At 46.4% G+C, this 20,719-nt stretch overlaps 1 protein-coding gene across 4 annotated transcripts in view; it reads right to left on the reverse strand.

Moving 5' to 3' along the window:
* LOC147461075 (uncharacterized) overlaps nucleotides 1-20,719 on the reverse strand; it is a 130,278-nt gene that overhangs the window by 17,928 nt on the left and 91,631 nt on the right. The gene's annotated exons all lie outside the window — the stretch shown is intronic.

Genomic DNA, 20,719 nt, shown 5'->3' on the forward strand with positions numbered 1-20,719 from the left:
ACATGCAATGGAGGAAGCGGCAAAAATTACTATGGACAAGTATCAAAATGGTAAGCAGACCAGGAAGGGTTTACCTCATAATCCTTGGTTTGATGCAGAATGCAAGGAGGCCAAACGCAAGATGAGAGGCTTAGCACAACACTCAACTGAATGGGAATGGGCTACTAGAGAATCCAATACACTCAAGAGGAAAAAGAGACGCATGTATGAACTCTCAAAAGAACAACTAGACCTCAGCAGGTTCAAGAAAGAGCCAAAGAAGGCTTGGCGTAACATGAAGGGGAAGAAAGGGGATGTGATGGGAGATTTCAGCCTAAATGAAATGTATGCTTATGTACAAACTTTGTATGCCCCGTCGGGGACTCAAGAGGCGATATACACAGGGGCTCAGGCCGAACATCCAAAGCCCATCACCTTCCAAGCAATCATTAAAGGCCTCAAAAGCCTGGCGAATGGGAAAGCAACTGACACATTACATCTTACTTCTGAAATGCTGAAATGGTCAGGTATTGAGGCTAAGAAATGGATACACCATATGATGAATCAAGCAATCAACCGATACTTACCCCAAGATTGGCAAGAAAACTGGGTGAAAGCACTCTTTAAAGGAGGTGACCGCAATTTGCTCACTAATTATCGCACCATCATGGTGAGCTCATGTATAGCAAAACTATTTGGAAGCATTATTGAGAAAGATCTTAGCACATGGGCTGAAAATAACGGGAAACGTGCCATTGGACAAGCAAGATTTAGAGCCCGCCACAACACAATAGACCTTATCACACTCCGGGTCTTGATGGATGAAACCAGGCTAAAAGGCAAAACCCTGTATTGTTGTTTTGTGGACTTCACGAAAGTGTTTGACACAGTACCCCGTCAAGGGCTATGGTCACGTATGGAAACTCTGGGAGTTCCTATGCATCTCAAGGCAGCAGTGGGACGCCTCTACCAAGAGGTCAGATGTAAACTCAAGACAAACACAGGTTTCTCACAAGAGTTCAGGAGCACTATGGGAGTTAAACAAGGATGCCCTCTGTCACCTACGCTTTTTGGACTATGCATAGATGAGCTTGATGATTTCATTAACAAGGCTATGGGAGAGGGGGGAGATCACCCTAGCATTGGTACTTTCACGCTTCTGCTCCTCATATATGCCGACGATGTGGTTCTCTTTGCCTACAAGGCCCTCCTTCTACAGAAACTTTTGGATGCAGTACATGCATTTTGCAATGCAACGGGCTTGTCAGTCAATGTAGCCAAAACAAAGGTTATGTCAGTCCACACATGTAGAAATGAGAATCAGCCCATCATCACCTCTGACGGGCAAGCACTCCAAGCGATTGAGAGGTTCAAGTACTTGGGCATCTATGTACCTTCAAACCATGCATGGGGAAGTTGCATGCAAAACAGAATTGATGCAGGACAAGCGAAATACTATGAATTTGAGAACATGTGCAAGCAAAGTGTCACAAGGCGATGGGAAATCAAGTCTCTAGCATTTGATGTATGCGTGGTCCAAACAATACTTTACGGTGTAGAGGTATGGGGGGGGAGTATCCCCGCTAGCACTTGGAATGACATTGAAAAGATACAGAAAAAATTCCTATGTAGACACATGGGGATCAAAACTACCACCCTATACTCAGTGATGCTTTTGGAGACAGGCAAGAGACCCTTGGAAATGCAAGCCTTACAGAGGGTACACAGATACCTCATGAAAGTTAAGATGATGCCAGAGAGCCGTCTACCCCACATGGCATGGCAAGCCGGATGTAAACCGCAAAAGAATTACAAGAGTCAATTTCTCACATCCAGTCTCGTAGAAGACATACGGAAATGGTTCTCTAGATGGAATGTGGGAGACCATGTGGACATGCACATAGAGGAAGGCACTGAACATGAGCATGGGCTGAATTTTGACAGAAGCATACTTGAAGCCCTACACACTAGATGGAGTACAGCAGTACACAGGTCCAAATTTGAATACTATGGCAAACACATCGATACACGATATTGGGAGACCTACAAGACTGGGGACACCCAGATGCATATCAGGACACCTATGTCCCACCGGGCAAGATGGGCCATTACTTTGATGCGGACGCAATCACACATGCTCGAGATTGAAACGGGAGGGTGGCTGAATATTAAGGAAAATAGAAGGACATGCACACAATGCAATTTAAACAAAGTGGAAAGCGAGGCCCATGTCACCATCGAGTGCCCAGCATACGCACACATCCGTGCTGATTTCCCACTGCTATTGCAAGGAGCTGTCACCTTTGAGGAGCTTCTCTCTCGGACACACCCCTCCCCAGTAGCTTTAGGCATCTACTTTGCCAAAGTATTGGATCATCACACAACACTAACACACGAGAAAGCTACTAGCCCACTACCCCCTCTACACACATGAGGGGAGCCTCTTGTAGATTTTATTTTTTTTGTGGTCCCATGGGTCATTTTGGCCCCCCGAGGACGTAAATACAACATCATCATCATCATCTCTCTCTCTCTCTCTCTCTCTCTCTCTCTCTCTCTCTCTCTCTCTCTCTCTCTCTCTCTCTCTCTCTCTCTCTCTCTCTAGGGTGATGAGTTATGAGGATGAGAGATGTCTTGGACTGTATCTACTTGAGTTACACAGGCATAAAGACACTTTATTGAGGAGAGCTGGAGAGAGACAGTCCCATAGACAGATTACAAATTTCTTTACACTAGATATTGGACACCCAGAGGAGCAGCCACCATTGCAGAGCTCTGTCCGCACTCATACTACCATTACTAGAATTCTCATAGACCAAGCATTGGAGCTAGGGAGATCTAGACGATCGCGATTGAGGAGAGGAGCGACACAATATCAACGGAGACTACAGCAAAGGATTCGAGCCATACTTTCTTGACGTCCAGAGTGCAGATGAGGATGGATCTCTACCATATCTCCCCCCCCCCCAACACATTGTACTGGGCACCTTTTGTATTAGCTGGCACATCCATACAATCCCAGTTTGTAGTAGTTGTATTCTTTGTTTCAGTTCTTTTTTATTCCGGACATGGTATCAGATTCACTATGTTGTAACAGCTTGGTCTCATAGGTCATTTTGGCCTTTTGCAGACGTTAATAAATCATTTCATTTCTCTCTCTCACACGTTTTGAAAAGGACTTATCAATAACGTAAAGTTGCATTTATTTACGCAAGGAAAGTACAAAGGATTGTGGAAGTGTTAATTCCCAATTCTACCGAATCTTTCGAATCCGCTGCATCTGACATTGGTATTGGTAACAGATGTTTCTTTTCATACCAATCCTATAATCCTTGAGAATCTTATTTTCTCTCGTGTTTGAGTGTGTTTTAGCATTTTGCTAAAGGACACTTCTCTCGCTCAAGAAACTATGAGACTTGCCACTGTGCGTAGGATTGTGCACCTTGAGCATAGGAAACGCAAACACTATATACCAAGGGTTGCACTTGTGGTGTGCTTGCAAGAGGGTAGTTGCCTTGGTGTGAGCACTGGACTACCTTGACATAATGAGGCCTTGCGATTTGCAAATAGTTATTTGCAAATCGCATTGTTGCAGACATGCATTGGACACATGAAGATGATGATTATACTTATCATGACTTGTTAGCGGCCAATGACGACAAGGAAAGGCGACACAAAAAACAGCCTATTTGCTTTGAAGTCTTGGCACTGTTGGGACGAGAATCTCCCATCTCCTTGTAGACATCCATCTATCGAGAAGAGCCATTGGAACATCAAGGATCTGTACACATCTTTAATAGCACATCGGCTCCACACCATCTACATAAACTTAGCAATGGGGAGCCACCAATCCGAAGCCGAAGGGTTCCAATCCGGGGCAACCACTGCGGGAATTTGTAGGAATCGCGAGCCTACATTCACAACCACATTGATTGCAAAGACAACGATTCGAATCGTGAGCCTACATTTGCAACCACATCATAGACGAGGATTCATCCACAACTTCCATCATCTGAAAATCTAGTTGAAGCCGCAAGAGGAGCCTTTATCTTTGAGGAGTTACTTGGCGGTTTCCAGAGACATCATAAGTGGATTTTCCATAGTTCATGGGCAATCCAAAGGGCATACGCATCTTCATCATCCATTTGGGATCTCTCCCCCAAATCTTGCCCAATGGTCAACTGGACTTGTAGATTGCTTCATCACTCTTGGAGACCCAAGATTCCTGCTCTTGTTGTACCCAAGATCTCAGAGGGTGCGTTGAAGTTTTGGAGGTCGTCTCCTGGGTTTTTGTGTTTAGATCTTCATTTGCATAGCATTTCGTGAAGCACATGATTATAGTGCATGAAGTTCTATTAGTACTTAAGATGTACCCTAGAAGTATAAAGAGGAGGGCTGAGCCTCCAAATCTAACACACAAGTTTTGGGTGCCTTCTATCTTTTACCATCACAAGCATTTCTAGAGCCATTATCACCCACCCATTAGCATTGGCGATTCTGGAACTCAAGTGCTTCCTATCTGGCAATGTTTTCCTCTCTTCATTGTCCCCTCTTTACTTTAATTTTCTAGCGCTATTAGCAAACATCGTTGGCCTTCTCTCCCATGCCCCATCTCTCATCAGATGTCTCTCCTCGAGCTGATAACCTTGGAGGCCCAGTGTGATTGCTATATCTTGGGACTACCATCACCGCTACAGGAACACTGTATGGCCAAGCCAGTTTCAGAGTTATCAAAATAAATCATTAAAATGATTTATTACAAACTTGACTTCAGCAAAGCTTTTACAGTGAAACTGTCGCACATTTGCCCCACCAATTAATCCAATTGACACAGGGAATGGCTCATTGGATTCCTCAAACCTAAAACTACATGCACATCATACAAGATGCCCACCATAGTGTAGCAACATATGTCAAAACGCTTGTACAAGAGGGCTTCAAAACTTGAAAACCTAATCTAACTGACTCGTCTGGACATGCAAGTCCTGCAAACAGGCTCACAAAATTGCCGGTACTAATCCTCCTAGGACTCTAGACACTCCTATCTAGGGATGGGTGGAAAATTGGTTTTGGAAGTTGATGAAGCATGTCCACGTAGCACATGGAGCCATGTGCATGTGACAGACGGTGAGAATCTATGATAAGCCTTTTTTATTTTTTGTTTATCTCTTGACTACCATTCATGCCAGGGTGTCCTTGCTCCCTAGGACAAGGCAGTACCCTCCGTGTGCACGTCTAGGTAAGAGGGACTTCACATTTTGGAGTATGTTTATTTTGCAAGCGATTCATGGAGAATAAGGGACGAAAGATATATTTTTCCGAATGCTTTTTGTGCCATAATTGAGAAATTTCTTGGGAAGTTTCGCCTTGAGGCGGCTAAGCACCAAGGGCCATTAAGCTTCCCTGCAGAAAGTTCCTTGGGAAGTTTCCCCTTGAGGCCACTAAACACGAAGGGCAGTTAAGCTTCCCCGCAAGAAGTTTCCTTGAAAGCTTCCCCTTGAGGATGTTAAGCATCAAGGGTACGTTTCTTGGGAAGCTTCCCCTTCAAGAGGTTAAGCATCAAGGCGGTTAAGCTTCCCCACAGGAAGTTTCCTAGCAAGCTTCCTCTTGAGGCCATTGAGCATCAAGGGCGGTTAAGCATTCCATCAATAAATAGGTGCCGGCGAGGGAGAGTGCGATCCCTTTGTTCACCGTAAACTCTCACCCGCATGCAACTCTCTCTCTCTCTCTCTCTCTCTCTCTCTCTCTCTCTCTCTCTCTCTCTCTCTCTCTCATATATCTACTATCATTTTTCTTAGTTACCTAAGTGCCTTGGGCACTTTTTTCGAATGAGCCTCTACTACATACTCCCGTATATCACTATCTACACGCCATGGCATCACACGATGCATCTCCACATGAGATTGGTGCCGCTACCCATGGAGGAAACGCTAGTTTCTCCTCCCGAGTCCACAGATGCACGGGCTTCGTCCCGAGGGTGTTTCTTCTCCATCTCCTGCCGTTTCCAATGCCTCTCGTAGCCAAGCTCCAATGCAAGCTAGAGGATATACAAAAGCAATTATTGGAGATTCACACAATGCCGGTTTTCGTCCGCGGCCATGAGCACTTTGCCTCTTCAATTTCATCCCGACCCTTCAAAGGGGAGCGGAAGGAGTGTGAAGAGACCGCCATTGACTCTTGGTTTGCACTGTTTTTTGGACATATCAGCCAAATACCGATCATGCTGAAGGGGAAGGCCTACACGTGGTGGGCAAGGTTATGCCCTCAACTAACGACTTCCGTAGATTTTCAGTTGGTGTTTCGCACTCGCTTCGTACAAGTGGGCAAGATTGAATGCTTCAAGAAATTGTTCAAGTTGGAGATGGGAAAGAAGGCTTTAGATGCTTACTCACAGGAACTCAAGTACCTCCACAAAAGGAAGGCCTTGAAAGATTCAAAAGTAATTCTACAGATGCTTTATCTAATCGGATTGCCTCCGGCATATCAAAATGAGGTGTTGCGCAATCCCACTGTAGCACCGGAGGAAATCTACAAATTTGCAAAGAACTATGATAATACCTTGGCCATTCTGGGAGTAGCCCGGGGGTGGGGCGAGACCTCTAACCACGGCACCTCTACATCAAAATTTGAGCACTTTGCTACATCAGTAGCCTCTGATCAGTCAATTGCACCTCCGCGGAAGAGATTCAAGGTGAATGGCAAAGGCAAAGCTTCTCACGCCGAGGAACAAAAGAAGAATCAATGCTATGATTGCCATCAGACCGACCACTTTCGTGCAACAAGGATTGCCCAAAACGAAGAAATATTTCAAGCACCTCCGCAACCACAAAGACTTCGGTAAATATCATCGATGAACCAAGTACTTTGTCCTTGTCTTGTTCTAATTGAGAGATTTTTCATGTTAATGCACCTACATGCCCGGGTTGTCATGTCAATAAGAACGCGTTTGGTCCGCATGATCTTCTCCGCGTGAAAGTAACAGTTTTATTTGACAATGGCTCTACTCACAATTTTATTTTCTCTCATATGGTTCAAGGTCTTAAGCTCCAGACCGTTTCCGCAGATCGATCCTACTCAATCCGATACGTGGAAAGTCGAGCTTTCGATCGATGGACTGACGTCGTGCCACAAATCGACCTCCGTATTCAACACTATCCCAAAGTCTTTTGACTTCCGCGTAATGAGTTTACACCGTGTAGACGTTATTCTAGGCATGTCGTGGTTCTACAACAAGAGAGCTTCTCTGTCGGTAGATTATGCATCTCATACTATATTTTTTGAGCTTGATGGTGTGTATCATGTGGTGGAGGGTTCTCCATCCTCGAGGACCACCAAGTCTTACGGAAACCTTATTTCAGCCAAAGAGTTGATACATGGTGTCACGATCTTGCAGCCTGCTGTTGAAGTCTCAATTTGCTTTGTCAAGGATTCCAACGTTGATTTTTATTTTTGTTGTCATTCAATAGGATCAAATGTTAATGTTCTTTCGTCTGAGCATGATGTTCCTTTGTCTCATCGTGATGCTATTATTAAAGGATATTTAGATTCTGTTTTAACAAAGTTTACTGACGTGTTTTCATCAGCTTTACCAGATGGGCTTCCACCGCCTTGTGGGCCCAACCTTGATCACAAGATAGAGCTTTTGCTCGATAGCCCGTCTCTTGGTAACCTTATAGGTTCAACCCGAAAGAGGAAGATGAGATCACTAGGTAGCTGTAACAAACTGCTGACGTGTCTGACCTACTGAAGAACAGAGCTACCGCCCGAGGAGCCTAAACCCTAGAAGAAGCAGAAGCAACAGAAGAAGAACCAACAGATTTCCGAAAATTGCGTGGCTATTAATGACGTGGCAGATTTTCAAAAATTGCGCCGGCATGATGACGTGGCAGGCTGTATGCATTTCCGCGTTTTGCGCTGACTGCTGTACGGATTTCCGTGATTTACACTGGCAGCTTTTTGGCATTGCTTTTGGACCAGAAGCTTTTAAGTTTGAAGGCTTTTCATGAAAAACTGCTTTTGGGGCCTAGGGCCTTTAAATATGTGCTAAGGGCTCATTCTTCGGCATGCTTCCTGGAGAAGGTGCAGAGTCTGGAGTACCGGCATTGTACTGAGTTCAAGAAAGACGGAAAGGGGCGCCAAGGTTTGGGGCCAATACTCTCTAGGGTGGAATTCCGCCACTCCGTGTCGCGTATCGTCTCTCTCTTTCAGTTCAGTTGTTATTGAAGTGCTAAAAGTCTGTTCAGTCTGTTCTTTTCTATTGGCACGTGGTATACGTCTTGTGATAGTGGTATAAGAGCATCAGGCGTGTGCTTTTCTAAAAGCATACCGGTCCTACATAAGAGCAGACAGAGCTATAGGAATTTTATTTGATTGGAATTTTATTTGATGCATCTTCTGGCCCCGACCCCGGACTTATTAGCCATTCCTACATAAGAGGAGACTGAGCTATAGGAATTTTATTTGATTGGAATTTTATGTGATGTATCTTCTGGCCCCGACCCCGGACTTATTAGGCACTACCACCCTTACTTCATCGCGCATCAGGCACGCTCCCGTCTTCATCGCTGTGTCTTACAGGGCAAAAGCCATTATGATCACTTGCAAGAGAAAGATCCAAGATTTGTTTCGAGCTGCTGTTTTTCTCAGAGACAGTACCATGCAAATGTCTATAGCTACCAAGCCGCACACTTCCGAGGACTTGGCAAGCTTTCAAGGGGGGGGGGAAAAAAATTACCCAAAGTTATATGGTTTCTGACATCTTCCTTTGGAGTGCAACTTCTGGCAGAGTGGGGTATCCTGAAATGCTTCCCATGGAAACCCTAGCAGCTTATAACTTGAAATTTCTCGACATCTCTCAATAGATGTCTCTTCACGAGCAGATGACCTTGGAGGTTTAGTGCGATTGCTATCTTGGGACTACCATCGCCGCCAAAGAAACACTGTTTGTCCAAGAGCTGATGGACCCTATCGAATGAACCTAACCCTAATTTTTTTGGTGCGGGTTTTAAGATGGAAAGTCAGTCGACTTTTCGAGCTCCACTGATGTCGAGATTGCTTTTTAAGTTTGAAATCTATTTGAGGACTTGTTTGGTGATCCTGTTTGGAAATTGTTTGAAATGGATGGTATCTGTTTTGAACCTGTCTTGGTGCTGATTTGAATTGTTTGACTCTAGATTTAATATTGGTTTCAATGATTGTTGATTGTACTCTTGGGTGGAGTAGTGAGAAATGATGTTTGACAATGCTTGTTCATACTCATGGCCCGGCCTTGTGGTTATTTGCGGGGGGAGTATTGAATGATTGAAAAGTGTTGTTTTTACTCATGGCTCGGACCCTTGTGGTTATTTACGGGGGGAGTATTGTTGTTGTTTTACTCATGGCCCGGACCTGTATGGTTATTTACGGGGGGAGTATTAAAAAGTCTGAGCAGTGGTTACTCTCAGCACCAATTGACGCAGGCTGCGGTCTGGGGGACATTTGGTTGTAAAAGACCTCTATATCTCATGGCCCGGTGTAGCACGGATAGTGTTGTCGTGCTCTCTACAGTGGGTGCTCCTCGGGGCAATGTGCGTGACATCTCACTCAAAACAGAATGAAAACAAAGGAAACAATAGATAACAGTTGATCAACACAGGACACAGCAACAGCAACAAACCAGAATATATGAACTCTCTCAAAGAACCGATACAGACTCTGGCATGGCAGCACACTCAGCTCCAGCCGAGGACTCACGGGTACAATGGGGTGTCAAGGCTCAAATGTCTAGGGATGGTGCAGACATGCTGTGTGTATAGATTCCTACTCTAGACGACGACGCTGGACCATATATGAAGAAGATCCACCAACGGCTCATAAATGTCAGCCACCTAAGTCTATCTCCAAACTGAGTGGTGGTGGTGACATGGCCACGATGTCCACTAGACTACCGTCCGTATCCCTGCCACGTGTCACTGCCCAGCCCAGAGAGTCCGTCTAGTGTGAACCAGACCAGACCAATTGTACTAATTGTGTGTCCTGTGAAAGTGACACTGTAGCCTGCTACAGGTTGCCCGCCACAAGACCGCTCACCGTCTCGGTGAGAGGAATATCGAAAAACTGTGAAAGAAAACCACTAGGTACCTCATCCTTACATCTTTCGTGAAGCAGGTGCTAGGCCCAACTATGACCTTACATGCCTCAAAAGTGGAGTTAAAAATACTACACTGCTTGCAAATGCCTTAAGCCTAGAATAGGCAGGACCCCAGTATGACTACATAGTCCACGAATCCCAATTGGCAAAACAGAATGAGGCTCCATAGCAAAGAGATATGCTCGGTTTGGATTCAGTGCATCTTTATCCTCATAACCATAGTGAGAGGAAAATGATATGGTCCATGCTTGCAGATGAACCTTGCAAACTCTTTGCAACAACACTCTTTCTGAAAATAGGGATGACTAGAAGCTTGAGTAACACCGCAAATAAGGTTAAGCTCCATCATGATGGCAGAAACAAAAAGCCTTCATAGCAAAAGGATGGCAACCAGGTGAATGCTTGAAAGCCACAAGGAAATAGCCAAAAGGCTCTTCAGCTTGTACAAAAACCTGCTCTCCCCTTTTATGTCGTTGGCATTCTATCACACAATACTTACCGACAGCGCGAGGCGCCCACTACTCACACTCTACAAACAAATAAATGATCGATATTGGATTCCTTACTGGACACAAATACAATGTAGGTTCTCCCCGCGCCCCTAAGGTGCCATAGTTATCGACCTTCGTAGCAAGAAGCCTCTGGCCCTACGATACGTCTACGGCACCGGCTCACTCGAGGGCTTGCTAGCTACTGCAAGCCCTTCATCCCTACGGCAGAAGCTGCAGCTCCCCGGGGACCTCCAAATGATGGAATGACGAAAAAATGAAGAGGAAGCAGGGAGTGCGCGATGAAGGAGACGCGACGAGGGGGTGTGAGGGGGACGAGGGCTGGTGAGGGGGGGGCGAGGGGGAGGGACTAGGGGCGAGGGCTGTGAGGGGGAACTAGGGGCGGGTAGGGGGCGAGGGTGAGTGGGTAAGGGGCGAGAGTGAGTAGGGGGCGAGGGTTGGTGAGGGGGGGGCGAGGCGGTGTGAAGGGGAGGGTAGGGTCGAGGGGTGGTGAGGGGGGGCAAGGGGGTGTGAATGGGAGGGTAGGGGCGAGAGGGAGAGAGGGGGGTGAGGGGTGGTGAGGGGGGGACGAGGAGGAGGGACTAGGGGCGAGGGCTGTGAGGGGAACTAGGGGCGGTTAGGGGGCGAGGGTGAGTGGGTAGGGAGGCCAGGGGACTAGATAGGGGTGAGAGGGGGAGATTAAGTGGGTAGGGGTGAGGGGGGAAGGGTAGGGGCGAGGGTAAGGGAGGGGGTGCGTAGGGGCGAGAGGGTGTGTGGGGGTGGATAGAGGCGAGAGGGTGTGAGGGGGTGGGTAGGGGCGAGAGCAAAGGGAGGGGATGGGTTGGGGCGAGTTGGGAGAGAGGGGGGACGAGTTGGGAGAGGGGTGGGGGAGGGGCGAGTTGGGGGGACCAATTTGGAAGAGGGGACGAGTTGAAGGTTGTGTAAGGGCGAGGAAGGAGCAAACCATTATGAGCAAAGTGCAGGTTGAGGACAGAGAGAACTATTATGAGCAAGACAAACATCAGCAGCTGGGAATTCATCAAGCAGGACCTGCTCTGTGAAGGGAGTTTGCTAGACACAGAAGAGAGCTTTGTTCTGGTCGGAGAAGCAAACACCAATGGGGCTGATATTTGAGGGGGGGTGAACTCCTGTAGAGGAGATTTCTTCCCGTTTCTATGCTTCTTCATAGGCTCGCCAAATTCAAAGGCTTTCCACCAAGGGCGCATCAGGAGTAGCTTTTGTGACCTTCAACCTTTGAGCTGGCTCAGGTGGCTCATTAGGTTTAGTTACTGTGGAAACATTGGAAGAGGTTGTACCTTCAGGCAAAGAGTGAATAGAGACTCCATAACAAGGCATAGATTTGGTAGCATCCAACCACTCCAACAGAACCTCGTCTGACCCGTCAGGTGGAGTAGGCTGTTCCAATTCAAGGCTGGTTGCTAGGGACAAAGAACTATGTTGCACGACGGGATCCATGCCTCCTTCTAGGCGAATGGGTTGCATCGGGGAGCCAGGAGTATGTATCCACATGGCATCGTTTCCCCAATCATGAAGTGCTTTAGTGTGTCGCAGCCATGGTCTACCGATGAGCAAGGGAAATCCGCCCTCCACCTATGGAAGACGAATCACAACAAAATCCAAACTAAAAGTGAAATCTTGTACCTACAGAGGCACCTTTTCCACTATGCCCAAACGGTATACTGTCCTCTGGTCAGCCAATGTGACTGTGAAGGGTGCAGGTTGAGTAGGCTGCAGGCCTAAAGCCATCATAGTGAACTCAGGCATCATATTGATGTCAGATCCACCATCCACAATTACTCCTGAAAATTGTTGCCCCAAGACTGACACTGTCAGGCGAGGGCTTCTATAATCAGTGAGGGGAGCAGCGGGATTGGATATCATATAGGACTCTGATGGTCGCATTGGGAGGTGCCCGCCACTAGGACTTGCTCTGGGGTAAAGTGATTGAATAGCAGCAAGGGTGTCACTTCTAAAACTCGCACCTAGTCGCAGCATGTCATAGAGGGACACTTGTTGGAAGGTGTCCTTCAAGACTGTCTCTGCTGTAAGCTTTTCCTGTTCTACCAGTGGTTTCTCTGGTACCTTGATCTTTTGTAGATCGGAAACTGCTTCCAAGAAAGCTTCATCAATATCAGAGAACAAAGACTTGGATTCTTTCTTGGCACTGGGGGATGGCTCGTTAACAGCTGAAGGCAGGGTATCCACTGGTGTGAGAATGTGTGGGGGAGTTGAACTTGCTGGAATGCTAAGACCGAGAGCGGCTCTCTGGGCTCGGGTGAGGACGCCCGCTGGCTCCTCTACCAACTGCAACTTCTCTTGAGTGGTAACCACATGGGCGGAAGGAGGTGGTTAAGGAGTGGTGCTAACTGCTATCAAATTGAGCTTGGGAAAGGTAAACTCATTTTGGCTTTGACATGGGTTCGCAACCGTGGATGCACGAAGTTTAGAACAATTTTTACTATAGTGATCCTTCATTTCAGGGCAATGACAACAAGGAGGGGACCCTTCGGGCAGAGGGCATTTGCTTTGGTAATGACCATATTCCCCGCATCTGTAGCACAAAATGGGCCGATTCAATGGACGAGTCGAAGGACGAGGTGGTCCTTCCTCCTGGTGCATGGAGTTGGAGGTGGAGGCATAGAAGCTGTGAGGTGGGGAGGGAGCATGGGTGTGATAAAAGCTCTGAGAGGGAAAAGTGTTCTGCATACCTTGCATAGGAGGGGCTGACAATAAAGGTGGCATGTGGTGTGGATGACCACAGGGAGAAACCATGTTGGATGCAAGTGCTGGCCCTTGTTGAAGAGTAGGACCAAGACTTTGTTGTATTTGTCGCAATCCCTTGAGGTAGTAGCAATCCTTGTCCTCATGCCCAGACTATTTGCAGAAGTGGCAATAAGCCCAAAGGGAACAGTCCTGTGGAGGGTGTCCTAGAGAGCGACACGAGCTGCACCATACCATAGCTTTAGTCTCCTGCTGAGACCGAAGCTCTTCTAGCTGTCTCTTGATTTGATCCAAAGCCTCGTGATGTGGGGGCTTCTCCTGTCTAAGAGAGATTCCTCTTGAAGAGTGCGTTGTAGTTTTAGGGCTTCAAGTTACCTACGTAAGGAAGTCAAAGGGTCAGAGTACAGAGGCAATCTCTACCTGAGAAGAGTCGATAAACAGCTTTCTTGTCCCCTCTATCCTAGTAGCAGCCGCAACAAACTCATCCAAGGTGGCATCAAGTCGGAGATTCTCTCTCAATTTTTGTTGAGAAGTGTTTGGAAACGCCTTCTCTACCCATTTCTTGACCATGAACTCACCTGGTGGTTGTGGAAGCTTGGCGACCAGAGACTTGGTTTCAGTCATGAGTTCTGTAAAAGTCTCCTTTGGTTGGAGCACCATGTTGGCGAACTCATCCAAAACCTTTTCCTGGTAGTCACCTGGCCTGAATGCTACACAGAACTGTTGTTTTAAAGCTGCCCAAGTTGCAAAATGGTTCTCTGCGAATTGGTTGTACCACTTGTCTGCCAAGCCATCCAAGGTAGATGGGGAGAGTACCAAATAAGCGTCTTCTCTATTAAGACCACGACCTCTACAGAGAGATACAAACCTCCTTGCATGGTCGTCTGCATCTTCTGAGGAGAGTCCCTTGAAGGTAGGAAACTTGATGTTTACCTTGGACAAAACATTGGTCAACGACTCCATGGCCTCTTGCTCAAGAGCCCGTTGTTTAATAGCCTGCTGTAACAAAATAGGAGAGAGCTTTATTGGGGAAGGTGACCTGGAAGATGTGGAGCTGGATGGAGGAATGGATAATGCCGTATGTGGAGGTATGGGTGATGAGGTTGGTGGACTTCTACTAGGTACCAAGGGTGGTCTTCTGTTGTAGTACTTCAGAGGACTCAGTAGTGAGCTTTGACGCTCTAATGACCGCCTTGTATGTGTCACGCAGCGACCACAAACCCAACCAAGCTTTGGGCAAGAAGACCTTACACTCGTTGAACACAAGTCTAGACTCAACTAGACCAGGGCAAGTGACAAGACCCCAGGCTAGACCAGTGACGAGGAAGGACTAGACCAGGGACGAGGAAGGCATAGACCAGAACGAGAGTTGGTTGGACCAGGGAGAGAGGACCAGACCAGTTGGACCAGGACGAGAGAGAACTGGACCAGGGCGAGAGAGGACCAGACCAACAGGCTGCACGGCGCAAGGCAAAGTAGCCGAAGCTAGGTAAAAACTAGCTAGATTCTTGATTTGTACCTCAACAGAGAGTGAGACTTTAGTTGAGATCCCACCAGGCGTGTCAAAAATGAGAGCACCTGTAGCGCAGATAGTGTGCCGTGCTCTCTACAGTGGGTGCTCCTCAGTGCAATGTGCGTGACATCTCACTCAAAACAGAATGAAAACAAAGGAAACAATAGATAACAGCTGATCAACACAGAGACACAGCAATAGCAACAAACCAGAACATATGAACTCGACTATCTCAAAGAACCGATATAGACTCTGGTGTGGCAGCATACTCAGCTCCAACCAAGGACTCACGGGTACAATGGGGTGTCGAGGCTCAGATGTGCAAGGATGGTGCAGACGTGTTGTGTGTACAGACTCGTTACTCTAGACGGCGATGCTGGACCATATATGAAGAAGATCCACCAACGGCTCATAAATGTCAGCCACCTAATCTATCTCCTAATCTATCTCCAAACTGAGTGGTGGTGGTAACCTGGCCACGATGTCCACTAGACCACCATCCGTACCCCTGCCACGTGTCACTGCCCAGCCAAGAGAGTCTGTCCAGTGTGAACCAGACCAGACCAACTATACTAATTGTGTGTCCTGTGAAAGTGACAATTTAGCCTGCTACACCCGGACCTTTTTAGGTTATTTGCGGGAGGAGTGATGAGGGAGTCGTTGAACAGCTCATGGCCCGAACCTGGATGGTTATTTGCGGGGGGAGTGTTCATCGGCGGTTTTATGTTTCTGTGCCTTGTAACATGCATATGTGAGCATTTGTGTTGCATTGTGATGTGCCAATTACTGAATATTCCTAATTGGATGAGATTGCCTGGGTATGTAATTATAGTGCATCAAGACACTCGTGGAAGATCAGTACGGTCTGGGTGTGATGGCTAATTTTACTACACCGGAACATCAAGAGGTCCGATCTGGACGAAAGGAGAAGCTAACTCCTTGATCAAAAGAGTCGAAAGGAGAAGCTAACTCCTTGATAAAAAGATCCGAAAAGAGAAGCTAACTCCTTAACAAAAAGAGCAAACTGATTGTCCCTTGGAATATCCCTCGGAATGACCCTCGGAAATTTTTGAGCTAACTTGAGTTGTTTTGCAGATATGCTGTAATCGCGGACGAATACTCTCTTTCAAGAAGGGGAGATGTAACAAATTGCTAACGTGTCGACCTACTGAAGAACGGAGCTACCAACCGAGGGACCTAAACCCTAGAAGAAGCAGAAGCAACAATAGATTTTCGAAAATTGCGTGGCTGTTGATGATGTGGTAGATTTTCGAAAATTGCGCTAGCATGATGACGTGGCAGGCTGTACGCATTTTCACGTTTTGCGCTGACAGTTGTACAGATTTTCGTGATTTACACTGGCAGCTTTTTGACATTGCTTTTGGACCAGAAGCTTTTAAGTTTGAAGGCTTTTCATGAAAAACTGCTTTTGGGGCCTAGGGCCTTTAAATATGTGTAAGGGCTCATTCATAGAGAAGGTGCAGAGTCTGGAGTACCGGCATTGTACTGAGTTTAAGTAATATAAAGAAATACCGAAAGGGGTGCCAAGGTTTGGGGCCAATACTCTCTGGGGTGGAATTCCGCCACTCCGTGTCGCATGTTGTCTCTCTCTTTCAGTTCGGTTGTTATTGGAGTGCTAATAGTTTGTTCAGTCTGTTCTTTTCTATTGGCACGTGGTGCCCGTCTTGTGACAGTAGCTACAAGCCTATCTTGCAAAAGGTTTTATTGATCCTAGTAAGCCTCCAAGGGGCACTCCAGTTCTTCTTGCTAAAAAGGGCGACGGGATGCATTTCTGCGTAGATTACCTTTTGGATTGATCAACGCTCCCGCAACTTTCGGGCAAATGATGAATGATCTCTTTCATCTGTATCTGGGAAAGTGGGTTGTCACGTTCCTCGACGACATGCTTATTTATAGTCGGGGGACACTTGAGGAACATCTGCAACACCTTCGCCTTGTCTTACGTATTTGATGGCATCCAGATTGATCCCGAGAAGGTAAGAGTGATCCTACAGTGGCTTGTTTTACACACCATATGGCAAGTGAAATCTTCCTAGGTTTCGTCGTATTTTTCAAGAATTCATCAAAGACTACACCAAGATTGTTGAACCCTTATATGTGTTTGCTAAAGGACGTTAAAAGAAAAAAGGGTAGTGGTAGTTCATCTACCACGAGCTCAATCAAATGTTTTCAAACATTGCAGCAACTTGTTACATCTCCACCGATGTTGTTGATAGTGGATCCGAACAAACCCTTTGTGGTGGAAACAGATGCTAGTGATTAGGCGATGGGTGTTGTTCTCTATCAAGAGAGCCAACCTGTAGCATTTGAAAGTCGCAAGCTCACGAACACACAAACCCGTTACTCCACACAGGAGAAGGAATTGTTGGCAATCATCCATGCATTGAAAATTTGGCATCATGATCTCTAAGGTGCTCGCCCGGACACTTTGGCCTTGGTAAGCCGGAACTTCTATTGGTCACACATATAAGCTTTTGTTGAGAAGTATGTGCGAGAATACGTGCAACGTCAGCTCAATAAAGCGCAACGTCAACGCAGTGCTAGATATTGCTAAATGGACTATTTTCTTTTTTTTTTAGTAATTTTTATTTATTGAAATTAGGATATTTAAATATGTGCACTTGAATTGTAAAGATTAGGAACTATAGATCTACTGGAATTATTGAAAGCCATCAGGAACTCTTGATGCGTCACATCATAGGTGATGGGCGCATCGGAAAGGGAATATTCCATTGGTCTGGCAAGAAATCAAACTAGAAAAAGGAATACGCGTAAAGACGCAAGCACAAGAATAAAGATGGGTTCTGAGAAGGATTTTCTAAAAAGCAGATTATTTTTAAGTGGTTTTCGGGAACAGCAGATGCTTTCCCACGAGGAATCTGTGTTTGCATTCCATCCGTGCCTGAGGACTGCATTCGAAGACGCCTGGGATGTGCCTGTGTAGCATCCTAAAACAAAGCTCCAACAAAAATACTTAGCGCTCGTTATGAGGCTGAAATAAAACTTACCATCCTTCTCTCTCTTGCGCAACAAATTTTGCCGCCAATCTCCCTCCTCCTCCAGCGCTACCTCCTGCAGCTATTCGGGCCGCCGTCGTATTGGCTATCCCTGCCGAGGGTACAAGTGTCCATAAAAGCAGCCCACGCTCTCTCTCAGCTTCCCAATTTCACCAACGCTAGCAGCAAGGAGCGTCTCTGTCGGGAGTCTGTAAGTGATCGTACAAAGCCAATACGCGAAGTTCACTTTTCCGCACTTGGACCAACAGGTACCGATTGTGAATTCACTATATAAGTTGTTGTTTCGTGTTTGTTCTTTTGTAGGTACTCCGTCACGGAGAAGGAGCAAGGAGGCCTCGGCCTATGCTCAGGGATTCCAGAATGGAATTAGGAACGATCTGTGCGGCTTCACGCTCTAGGTACAGACAGAAACGGAATCGAGAGTTCGTCTCTCAAGAATTTCCTGCACGGTAAGGAATTGACCATCGAGTCCAAGAATTTAGAACCGAGGGGTTACTCCGGTTCTTGTGCTTGTAAAACAAAGATTCTCTTTAAGGAGGGACCAACCCATCTTCTGGTCCCAAATACTGTGTCGATCTTCTCCCTCGTCTCTTTTGGTTGAGAGTTTATTTATGTTCAGCTTGTTGATTATTCGTGTGCGCCATAGTTACAGGAATGGCCATTTTCAGGTCTTCGTTCCCCATTCCCATCCCAATTTCCCGTTCTGGATCCCTGTTCTGTGTTTTCAGACGTGAGTATCCGAAACAGGGAATGGCATTTCATGCATGTTGCCGTTCCCCATTCCAATTTCCCATCCGGGTAACTATGGTGTGCGCTCCCGTTTGTGACACTAGACTACTCCATCCTCTACAAATTCATGTCACCTGATAAGAAATGGACTAGCATCTCTATGGATTTTGTAATTGGAGTGCCTCGGACCTGTAATGTGCAATAGGGATGATTAATGGTGAATGCTCCGGATGAGTGCTCACTGCATACTCAAGGTTCCTTTTACTCAATGAGAGAGTTGCTTTTACTTGATGAGAGATGTGCAAGGACTAGAGAGAGAGAAGAGAGAATGATACTATGAGTGAAAGAGAGAGAGACAGGAGACTTAACACCAAATGGGGTCCCAACCCTCCCTTTCTATCCCTAGAGAGGTATTTGCTTTAGATTGCACAAATGCTGATACAATGATCCTAGATGCTAAGATGCTAACGGGATCTTGCTGTAGGTGCTTGGATCTGGGAGGCTAAGGGCTGAAAATTGAAAACATTGGGGCTGATCTGGTACCTAGGCTGAAAGCTGAAAAAGCTAGGGATGATTTGATGCTTGGATTGAAATGTGCACTTTTCTGGCGATGAAGCTAGGGTTGGAATCTGAAAACGCTGGGCTGATTCTGCTACTAAAGCTGGCAATGGGATGATGGCTGAAAAAACGTTGATGGCTGAGTCTGGGTTGCAAAAACGCTAGGGGTTTTAATGGCTGGAAACGCCAAAGGGCTGAGGTATTGGAGGTAGGACTGATACTTAACGGGTACTGAACTTACTTTGCAAATGGAAGCCTAGGGCTGCTTATATAGCCCTTGAAAGCCAGGTCGAGCAGTAGCAAGGCCAGAAGGCACCCAGGACTTGTAAAATGATGCTAATATGTCACTTGTTAATAAGTTGATGAGCTACTAATAAGAGGTGCTTCATATGCGGTGAACTACCTAGGCTGGGTACTAATGATCTATATGTGAACACTCCCAAGTGCCTACACCTAGCAGACATTGGTTGTGCTCATGTGCTGTCAGAGGGTATGCAACTAATCTAAAGTGCTTCGACATGCACATCCTGTGTAAAGGCTCACAAGGGTGCAAGAACACTTCCTAGGCTGTCCTAAACCCTAGAAATAGGAGTTAATAGCTTGTCCACATGCCCAGCTTGTACCGATTTTTGTGGTAGTATTGCGAAGGACTCCTCAAGGGGCTCGGTTAGTCGTTAGACTGCCTTGTATGAGTCGTGCAGTAGCAACAAATCCACCCAACCTATGGGCAAGAAGACCCTTGAACTTGCTGGGAAAACTAGACCCACTAGACCAAGCTCAACTACACTAGTTTAGACTAGACTAGAGTAGACCAGACAAGACAAGGCCAGACAAGAACGGACGAGACCAAGTTGCACAAGGGCGAGAGTGAACTAGACCAAGCTTGATCGAGAGGACACCGTGGCTAGTTCACTGGCCACCACACTTCGGAGATAGGCATAGTTGTGTTATCATAGCTATTTGTGTTAGCCATTGGCTGCCCATTATGTTTTGTATATATGCTCAGTTGATTTTGAGGATTTCTATGGTCATTTAAGTCTAGAATCTTGTGTTACAGTCTACCACTTACACACCTGCACTCTCCTGACACAGTTGGAGCCTCGACACCCCCATTGTACCTGTGGGTCCTTGGCTTGGAGCCAAGTGTGCTACAAGCCGAAGTCTGTATTGGTTCTTTGCGTATAGTCGAGCCTCCATTGGGTTGGAGTCTATTGTTGTGTCATTCTGAGTCTTGCTTTGTTCCATATTGCTCTCCAGTGTTTGTTCTATGTTTGGAGTGAAATTTCTTGCATATTGCATTGAGGAGTATCCATAGTAGAGAGCACAACCTAGATTTCTTGCTACAAATGCTCTCATTTTTGGCACGTTCAGTGGGGCCTTAACTGAAGTCTCACTCTGTTGCTAAGTTTACATGGTCGAGGAGCTAGAAGGTCTAGTTTCTTGCCTTGGTATATTTTATTGGTCTAGACTCATCTAATCTAGTCCGGTCTAGACCACCCTCGCCTTCGTCCACCACTCCTTCTGTCTATCACGTGTCATTGCC

The sequence above is a fragment of the Adiantum capillus-veneris genome, chromosome 3 (genome assembly GCF_014529385.1).
Source record: "Adiantum capillus-veneris isolate H3 chromosome 3, ASM1452938v2, whole genome shotgun sequence".
Classification (NCBI taxonomy): Eukaryota; Viridiplantae; Streptophyta; class Polypodiopsida; order Polypodiales; family Pteridaceae; genus Adiantum; species Adiantum capillus-veneris.